Source organism: Botryllus schlosseri, chromosome 4 (genome assembly GCF_051294905.1).
Source record: "Botryllus schlosseri isolate E-star chromosome 4, Bs_hap1, whole genome shotgun sequence".
Classification (NCBI taxonomy): Eukaryota; Metazoa; Chordata; class Ascidiacea; order Stolidobranchia; family Styelidae; genus Botryllus; species Botryllus schlosseri.
In genome coordinates this window covers 25946834-25957477 of record NC_137239.1, presented here as the reverse complement: position 1 = coordinate 25957477, position 10644 = coordinate 25946834, and the positions used below count along the sequence as shown (strand labels likewise).

General features: G+C 41.5%; 1 protein-coding gene across 4 annotated transcripts in view; it reads right to left on the bottom strand.

Annotated features, from left to right (window-relative positions):
- LOC145437617 (uncharacterized) overlaps positions 1-10644 on the bottom strand; it is a 299426-nt gene that overhangs the window by 120530 nt on the left and 168252 nt on the right. The gene's annotated exons all lie outside the window — the stretch shown is intronic.

Genomic DNA, 10644 nt, shown 5'->3' with positions numbered 1-10644 from the left:
GGATATTAGGGTTACCGGAGGTGGGATATTGATATGTGAGCGTCGCGTTATCTCCCCCGCTTACTCAATCTGTGAATACAAAATTTCCCGAGGGCCGGGTTCACCGAGGGCCGGGTTCACTGGTAATCCTAAAATGTACATCTTTCTAACTGGGAGAACACAAGCATCATGCTTTCCGGTCGGTTTCCAGATAATGTCGGCTTGGCGGTTCCGCCCTCACCGCACCCATATTTTCCCGTACACAACATCAGAAAGAAACGTTTAGTTGGCGTACGTAAATAGAATCTGGATTGATATGCCGTAGCCATGGTCTAGGGATGGTGTGAACCTCTAAAAGGTTCAGGTTCGTGTGAACCTGAACCTTTTTGAAAGGTTCTGCGTGAATGCGAACGTGAACCTCATGACGTCACGTGACGTCATATTGCTAATTCCAACCCTACATTTCAGTGAAGTGGTAGCCTATAATGTGCTTACTGTTGCACACGATACCTAGAGCGACGACTCGGGCCACGTAATTCCGCAATGCTGAAGTACATAAACGTCAACAATGTATCAACGTTTTAAACGTCACCAATGTATCAACTGGGACAATCAAATGATATAATAACCCCATAAAATCAATATCTTCCGTCGCTTTGCCAACCAAATCGACGAGGAATTGCAAGGGAATATAAGCTTACGCCTTAATAGTCTAGGCCAGACCGGAATTTGCATTCGGCGTCGGAGTATTGCTACGTTGATTTTGAGCAGAGTGTAAATCGGGTGTCTGTATTTGTATAATCACATGGATTTGGGTTTTATGATACAATAAACATATGAAATAAAGATTGACCCCGTATGCCTGCCAGATTTGTTACATCAAAATACAAGCAATTTCTTCTAAATCAATACTAGCCAGTCTTCAGGATTACCTGACCACGACCTAACATCGACCTCGCCCTCCGCCACATGCCACCTCATTTTGTCGCTTGCGTCTTATATTCTCGGTATTACTTTTCATTCTGTGTGCATGCCTCTTATTTACTTCGCCTAGGCTAAGGTGGATGTCTGATCTTAATGGCTACTCCAAGTTGTTTCGACACCTTTCTATCTTTTCATTGTATCGCAGTCTTGTGATGTTTTTGAAACGATGAAAATATTACTAAACCTGATTGATTGATTGATTGATTGATTGATCAGACAACGATATCAATTTCATTGATTGGTTGAATAAGCATCATTCGCTGACTAGCTAGCTGACATATAGTCAGGGTTGCCATCGACATGGAGTCAAAAATAAGGACAGTCGAAAAATTAGATTCACATGAAAAAGCGTTTTTGTACATACGTTGTATTTATTCGAGCCGTGGCATATCACATTCTATACTTTTCGCCAAAAACAATCTGCTCCAGCTCATAGGTCTAGGTTTACTTGTACAGAAACAGCACTTCACCCCCCACCTCCATAGGGTGATAAACCAAACTTCTTCACCTCGGTGTGATTAGAGGCGTCAACCAAGATGGAAAAATGCCGTACACCAAGTTTAGACCAATTCGCATGGAGCAAGAACTCCAGTAACAATGCTTGTACTCTTGGTCCTGGCCGGAGAAAACTTATTTGCGACGTTGGAGTCGGGGAATATTGTTTTAAACAATTGCGATGTGCAATCGTTAGTGAGGAATGATTGCTGGTGTTTGTTTGACAGTATGGAATGCCCAGGTACCCTCTGTAGTAGCTGCCCTGTAGTTTGTGGTCGTTGGTGCTGATCGACTTGTAAAAAAAATTATTCATAGACTTGCTCAAATTAATCATTATGACAGAGTTCTTGTGTTTTGGGGTATCAATGTGAGTTGAAATAGCGGTCTTTCCTATGGCCTCCGGGTTAATGGCACAATTGCAGATATTACAATGTGCGAAACCTTTCAAGTTTCGTTAGATACCTTTGAATTCTCACTCATAATCGTCACTAAAAACGTTTTTGTGCCTGCTAATTTTAACTAACCAGATTTAGCCTTATTAGTAGCTGAAACTATATGCACAAGTGCAATATAATTTAGAAAAATTTATCAATAAATGCTGCCTTCTCCACAGCTTGAGCTTAAGCTGCTGTAGACCGAACAGCAGGAACCTGGTAGGGCCTACTGCTGTTAAGTGCTCAAATGCCGCCCGCTGCGGTAGCTTGGTGCATACGAAACTGCTATACCGCCACTCACCAGGGCTGCCAACTACGGGAAGGCTCTCGGAGCCAAATATTTTGTAAAATAGTGACAAACTGACTGAAAAAGTGTCAAATTATCTCAATTGTTCGGAATGACCATATATATAAAGAATAATGAGCTTCAACAGTCCATTTAAGCTTAAATTAGGCTACAGAAGGAAGATCGTATACCTTGGCGGAATTAATTTTGCCCTGAGTATATAGGGTTCTCAAGTAAATTTAAATATGCAGAAGTCCACAATTCGAAAACAAAAGCGGCACGAAAACGAGCTGGACAAACGTTACAATGGATCAGCTCGCTTAGGCGTCACGAATTATAAATATGCCTTAACGATCTAATCTTAGCCAGTGTTCATTCTTCAATGTTCAATTGTTCATATGTACAAGAAAGGGAGACCATGTCTGGTAGCCTAACTGCTGAATTATAGTTGGAATTACAAACTGGATTTTTTCATGGAGAGCAGATAAAATGACCTTCGACCTATTTCCATGTACAGTATGGCAGTTTTTAGTAGGCCATATGTACTGTACGTACGGCAATGCAAAATAACGATTTATAGGACATATGACATGTATATGCCTACTGAACTTATATATTTCTCTAATTAACGTCAATTACTTCCTGATGTGCACGAGCAAACAGCACTTTGATATACTGATACAATCAACTTTTAACAAATAGTCATTGTGATAGTTGAAGAAAGTCGAAAGCGCCAAAATAGTCCCAACGTGGCAAACTCGAAGTTCCGGTGCCAACCCACGTCAAAATGAGCCACAGTTCCGAAATTCAGCTCCCAAATGCGCCAATTGGCAACCTCACCAGTAAGAAGTCAAATCTTGTGGTGTGTAAATCACGAGAATTACTATCATTTATGATGTCATAAAATCTCAACGTAAAAGCATAATTTTAGAATATTATGCAACACTACCAGAGAAAAACGATCGAAGTTCTTTAGCGGTTTAAAATAAGACAAAATAAGGACGCAAGTCAAAAATAAGGACATTTCTTAGAAATAAGGACGGTTGAGTTTTCTAAGACGTGGCTTTTCAAAATAAGGACAAATCTTAGAAATAAGGACGGTATGGCAACCCTGCATATAGTGTATGTCACTCTTGATGTTGTGTGATTGCGGGTCAAGCTAAGAGCAGAGAGTCACTAAATAGGCCTATTCACAAACGGAAAGCTTGATATTTCGGGAAAACTTTGGTAAAAAAAGCAAGTAATTTTTTTGAGATTGCCAAGGTGCATGTTTGTTTAGTGTCGATTTTGTTATGCTGCCAGCGCCATGCATAGAGTGGTCCGCAGTTGAAATGCAATAAGTTTCAAATAAAGATGTTATAATGAGGCAAAAATTGTAATATATGAAAAAGGTTCACAGTGCAGAACCAACCAAGGTTCGTTTGTGAACGTGAACCTCTAAATTTCCGAGGTTCACACACAGAACGCGAACGCGAACCTCACGTTCACACCATCCCTACATGGTACTATCCACTGGCCCTAAGATAGCATCAGCCGTGCAATCCAATGGACTACATGCAATTTATCAACTGGGGCAATCAAATGATGTAACAAACTAATAATCCCATATCTTACGTCGCTTTGCCTGAAAATTGCTATACATTGATACTAAGGTTAGTTCGGATATCAACAATTTTCATCATTTACATCGCGTTACATTATGCATGACGTATCTCGTTAATTGGCCGCGCGAAACACTGATAATACGACTTATTGAAGCTTACTAAAACGTGTAAAACGCATTATCAACGATACTATTTTATCCGGTTAACCGGCAGAAATATATCCGGATATCAGATAACAAAAAAACCTGCGGTTAACCGGATAATCCAACCCTAATTGATACTGAGCAGAGTGTAAAACGTGTTTCTATACTTGCTACCGATATTACTCCATTAACAAGTTATACAGCAGTAGCCGACACCTCAATAGCACTGATTTGGTTTTTATGATACAATGAACGTACGAAGTCAAGATTTAGGGATGGTGTGAGCCTCTGAAAGGTTTGGGTTCGTGTGAACGCGAACCTTTTTGAAAGGTTCTGTGTGAACGCGAACGTGAACCTCGTGACGTCTTATTGCGAATTCCAACCCTACATTTCAGTGAAGTGATAGCCTTGCAATACCTAGCGACGATTCGGGCCACATAATGCCACGATGCTGAAATACCTATTGATGTTTTAAGCGTCTACAGATGTATCAACTGTTGCAATCAATTGATATTATCACCCCAGAAAATCAATAGCTTGCGTCGCCTTGCCACAATTTCGACGAGAACTTGCAAGGGAATATAAGCTTACGCCTTAACGGTCAAGGTCAGGCCGGACAATGTATTCGGCGTCCCGAGTATTGCTAAGTTGATATTGAGCAGAGTGTAAAACGGGTTTCCCTACTTGCTACCGATTTTACGCCTTAAACAAGTTATACAGCAGTAGCCAACACCCCAATCCACGCGGAGTTGGTTTTTATGATACAATAAACATATGAAATCGAGATTGACCCCGTACGCCTGCTAGATTTTTGACATCAGACAACGATATTAATTTCATTGATTTGTTGGACAAGAGTCATTCGCTGACTATACCTGTAGTGTTTCGCTCTTGATGTTGCGGGATTGTGTGTCAGGCTCACAGCAGAGACGAGTCACTAAATATTCGCAAACCGAAAGCTGGATATTTCGAGCAAACAATTGTAACAAAGCAAGTAAAATGTTTGAGATTGTCAAGGTGCGTGCTCGTTTAGTGATGATTTTTATGCTGCCAGCGACATGCATATACCGGGCCCGCAGTTGAAATGCATTAAATGTCAACCAAAGATGCTATAATGAAGTGAAAATTGTAATATATGAAAAAGGTTCACAGTGCAGAACCTAGCAAGGTTCGTTTGTGAACGCGAACCTCTAAATATCTGAGGTTCACACACAGAACGCGAACGTGAACCTCGCGTTCACACCATCCCTACAAGATTGACCTCGTAGGCCTGCTAGATTTTTACATCAGACAACGATATCAATTTTATTGATTGATTGAATAAGCATCTTTCGCTGACATGTAGTGTATTTCGCACTTGATGTTGTGTGATTGCGGGTTCATCTCACCGCAGAGAGTCACTAAATATTCACAAACGGAAAGCTGGATATTTCGAGCAAATTTTTCTAACAAAGCAAGTAAACTTTTTGAGATTGTCAAGGTGCATGCTCGTTTGGTGTTGATTTGTTTTGCGACCAGAGCCATGCATAGAGTGGCCCACTGTTGAAATGCAATTAATTTCATACAAAGATGTTATTATGAAGCAGTGTTGGGATGACTCGAGTCATGACTTGACTCGAGTCAGACTCGAGTCAACTTTTTCGTATGACTTGACTTGACTCGAGTCACTTTGGAAAAATGACTTGACTTGACTTGACTCGGAGCTTCAAAAATGTGCATTGACTCGTGACTCAGAGCAAAATTTACGAGTCAATTTCAAGTCATTAAGTAAGCGGTGTCGAATAAATCCCAGTATCTTGTGGATGTTCGGATTGTTCGAGGTACGCCGGTGTCACTTGTGAGAAAGAACCAGTCATTCAGTGATTGTACGTTACAAGGTTCCTTCATTGTTAGATCACAAATAAATTGACCGCAAAGTAAAAAATTAATGTAAATAGCAATGTGTCTCTTTTTCTTAGACGGCTCAATGCTTACGTTGCCCAGTGCTCACATTTACCAAACCTCTTGTGTGATTTAAATCGAACGAATATATATCGTGCGTTTATATTCTCACGGATGTGTGTAGATGGGTAGTGTAGGCTATTGTACCATATAAATTTGTTTTAACTTCCCGAAGCCTCCTATTAGGTCCTATAATTTGGCTGATAAGCACTGACTGTAGTAGGTAGCTGTGCAGTTACTCACGTACTTTATTAGCAGTTCTACGTGTGCGTGAGGGTTACAACGTCTTTTTGCTTGTATATTTAACTAGATATTCGTTATTTGATTTAGATAAATGATCATTTAATCTGTCTTTCACACAGCTAGCAAAATGTAATGACTTTGAATCATCACTCTTACTTCGAAAATTCAATTTGACTTGAATTGTGACTTGACTCGTGACTTGACTTGACTTGACTCGACTTGACTCGAGTCACCTCCAAAAATCGAGTGACTTGACTTGACTCGAGTCACCTTTGAAAATCTATTGACTTGACTTGACTCGAGTCAAAATCTGCAATGACTCGAGATGACTCGTGACTCGAAGGTAGTGACTTGATCCCAACACTGTTATGAAGTGAAAATTGTAATATATGAAAAAGCTTCACAGTGCAGAACCTTACCAAGGTTCGTTTGTGAAAGGTAACCTGTGAATTTCTGAGGTCCACAGACAGAACGCGAACGTGAACCCCACGTTCACATACCATCTCTAGAAATCATATTATCATCTTACTATTGATGTTCAGAAAAGAGTGTCATCAAGACTCAAAGTTTTTGAGTGGCGGTTCGTCCGGCAGGCCGGTTACCTTGTGTTGAGTGTTTTGATTGCAGGAGTTGTGTTTACATGTTTTTCCTTCACACGTTCCACATGGTTAAGCGTCCGGCTTCTTGATCGCTAGGTCGTGGGTTCGATCCCCGGCCGGGTCAGACCAAAGACCTAGTAACACTGATATCCATGACTTCCCTGCTTGGCGCTCATGCATTACTGGCATAGCATGGAGGGGTGGTGCAAGACTTAGACAGCCATACAAGGCTATATCTGCACCTTCCTTGTTCAGCGGCATATGCACATCATGCACTCATGGTATGAATATGCACAGATCGTGTGTATGTCTACCATGAGTCGGTTTATATGCCGCAAAAAACATCAAGGACAAAAATAAACTACGTCCTTTCCTTCCTTCTGCGAAATAGAAGTATGAATACATCGTTCTGTCGGCATAGCTTTGATATCATGACAAATATCAGGGCTCGTGGATATGAGCAGCGCATGCGACACTTCAGCATTCGACAATTCGGCATGGGCATGCGACACTTGAGCATGTGGGTAAAATTTGGGGTTAGGGTCGGGTATATCGTTTAGATCAGTGGTCCCCAATCTTTTTCGATTCATCGCGCCTTTTTCAAGTCATCTCCCCCTTTTCAAGCTCGACGCAAATTTCCGTCCCCAATATTTTCGGAACCGAAAAATAGGACATATAGACGGGAAATTATTGACAACTAAATTCTGATCGCTGGTGAATTGACTGAAAAAAAAATCATTTTTTTGATATGACTACCGAAAGACTCGTTTCCACGTATATTTGGTGGGAGTTTACCTTTTTTAGTCAACTTTCGAGGCATATCCAGAACAACCAGTTTTTCACACGCACTTCGTGCCGATTCGTTAAATATAGCCGTTCTAACATTTCCGCCCCTATCACCCCATTCGTAGGCCTACGCTTTCGTTCCCCAGTCGCCCTTTCGTTATTTTCGCCCCCTGTTTCTCAAAATCACTGAGGGCGATATTACCCACGTTCACGTCGGGACCCACTGACTTAGTTAACTAACCGCCGTAGGTTAGCTATCTATAAATATATCGGGTTAGGTTTGGGGTTAGTAGGATATATATAAGTGTTGATTTCGAGGTTAGGATGGGATCCGTTAGGGTAGCCTATGTTTCGGGGTTGTGAAATCACATGCCAAAGTGCCGCATGCTAAAGTGCCGAATGCTGAAGTGCCGCATGGGTGCGTGCTGATCTGTCGTTTTCCATTTCGTCGCATGCAGTGACGTGCGGTCAAATGAGGCAAGTGAGGCAGTGCCTCACCTGTCGTCAGGATGAGTAAAAGAAAATTGTGAAAACCCTCGATGATTATTCCATCGATGTTCAAAAATAACTAAATTTGAACATTATTTTTCACCCAACATCATCAATTTGCAGAATTATCATTCAAAAATACAGCGCGAAAGGAGAGGTGAGGCACGGGTGGGTTGTGCCTGACCTGCGACAATGCAATTCCTCATAAACAGCTCGTAATTCATAATAACTGGTATCAATCAAATGCTATCGTCGCACTGATTCTGAAAATCCAAATATTAACAGTTTCAGAGCACCAGAGCTTCCTCCAAATCGTCAAGGAATGTGACATTCGGCTTCATTAGCCTACAGACAATGTCATCGCAGAGAAACAATGGCCAGGTGAGGCACAAACGAATCTGCCTCAAGCACCATTCGCTAACAATTGGACAATCGCAGCGCAGTGATCAATTTCGGAAGCCAACGGTCTTGTAGCGACGGCCAATACAAAATGTGGAGCAAATACATTCCCTTACTGATGTAGCTGATATGTAATTTCCAACCATACCTATAACCTTAAATTGTGGTTTGTGATACATATCCTGGGTTGTCGTTGTTTGTGGTCGTTATAGTGTTTTCGACTGCCAAAGTCATATACATCGCGTCGATATTCTATGTTATGATTCCATATTTGTATTTGCTGACTTGCAGTACGGCTCCCTTCTAGGCTTTTTTAAGACACTGCTTGGGACAGATGGCGACTAGTAGCCTTATAGGCTGCGTGTGAAGATGGCTAATGCGATAAGAAACAGGTCGTTAACTTACCACACTATTCGCTGACGATACTCACCTCCTATCTCACGCACCTACTACCACAAGCTTGAATGCCGTCACCCGTGATCAAATGCCCAAAGTGCATGAGTGATGAATGAATACTAGTCCATCCTCAAGATTACCGGACCACGACTGACCTATCGATCTCGCCTTCCATGACATGCCACCCCATTTTTGTCGCTTGCTTTTTTCTACACTATCTTCTTTACTTTTCATTCAGTGTGCAGTGCATGCCTCGTCTTTACGTCGCCTAGAGAAGCCAGTGGTTCCCAACCTTTTTCGACTCATCGCCCCCTTTTCAAGTTCAACACCGATCATCGCCCCCCAAATTTTATGAACCGAAAAATGGGCATTCAAACTGGAATCACCGGCGGGTTGACTAAAAAAAAGGGGCAACTTTTCGGCTCGCTGTCGAATTTTCCACTGGCCTAGGCCAAGGTGGGTGTCTGATTCCATAGACTACTCCAAGTCGCTTCGACACCTTCCTATCTTTTGATTGTATCGCATTTTGTGGTGTATTGAACTATCGAATATGACTTGTTCACATTCGATAATTGAACTGATAATAATACTAATAAACCAATGATGATGATGATGCATAGCATACGTTGGGTATTACGTCACCTAGCGGGAGTCATGTCGTGAGATGATCAGCTGTCAGATGCTATCTAGAATAGGGTTACCATATTTTTGTAACCCAAATTCCGGACGCTCCATAGCGCCCACTAGCGGATTTTAAATGAGTCATGAGCACATTCCGATCAATATGACGTCACAACAGCAAAGCTTTGTCTACCGACTAGAGGTGGTCACGATCCGGTTCAGGAGTATGTGGCTGTGTGCTGTAAGTTGTAACCACGGCCGAAGCCACATTTTTTCACCTTACTCCCGCGCCAATAAACACTGATCGGCCCACCGTACGGTAATCGATGCAGCTTCTGGGGGCGTACTGTACGCATCTGGTCGCAAATGATTTGAATGAATTACAGAAGAGTGCGGAGAAATAATCCTCTTCGATAATCGATAACCAATATCGATGATGATAATACTTTATTGTTGGGATATATTTTTTCAAGACATACCAGGTAGCCTACAATGCGATAAGACGCAATGCGTTGTAATGAACAGATAGTCCTATAGTGCCCGACGTCACAGTTCTTTTAGATGTTGACATTTTAGGAATTATGTCAATAATATTGGTTCTTCCATATATTATTATATAATTTTGATCTTCTCTCCGCCCACATGATCAGAGTTAGCGGGCGAGCTGGTGCCTGGTGGAGGATGATGACTTCGAAAATGCAAGTAACGTATAATTGTACGTCGTCATGATCATGTCACACCGATAAGATTATTTATCAGCTTAACGCCGGTACGCACTGCAACATAGCACATCCGGTGGTTTCCAACCTTTTATGGTCGCGACTCCATTTCCAACTTGGCGTTGCCCAGCTGATTACTAATTAATGGTCGGCAAATTTGCCCAGATTTATACTCACAGCCTATTTTGGAAGCTGATTACGTTCAACCTCTTCGTAAAACCCAGAATAAAGGCAAATTATCTTTGAATAAAGCATCTAAACGGCCTCAACCGACTCTATGTATATACCGTTACCTTGTAATTGCGATTACAATTAGACTTATTTCTGTAAATAATTGCTATTTTATATTTTTTATCGCAGTGTTTGAGAGGGTGGTAGTCCCGATATCGAAACGAAGATATGTGATACTAAATCGCGAGCAGCGCGAAGAAAAATTTCATAAATCTGCCCTAAAACAATCTTGTTTATATTCATTTACGAAAAAATTATGAGCTGTCTTCAAAATTCCGGACATTTGGGCATATTT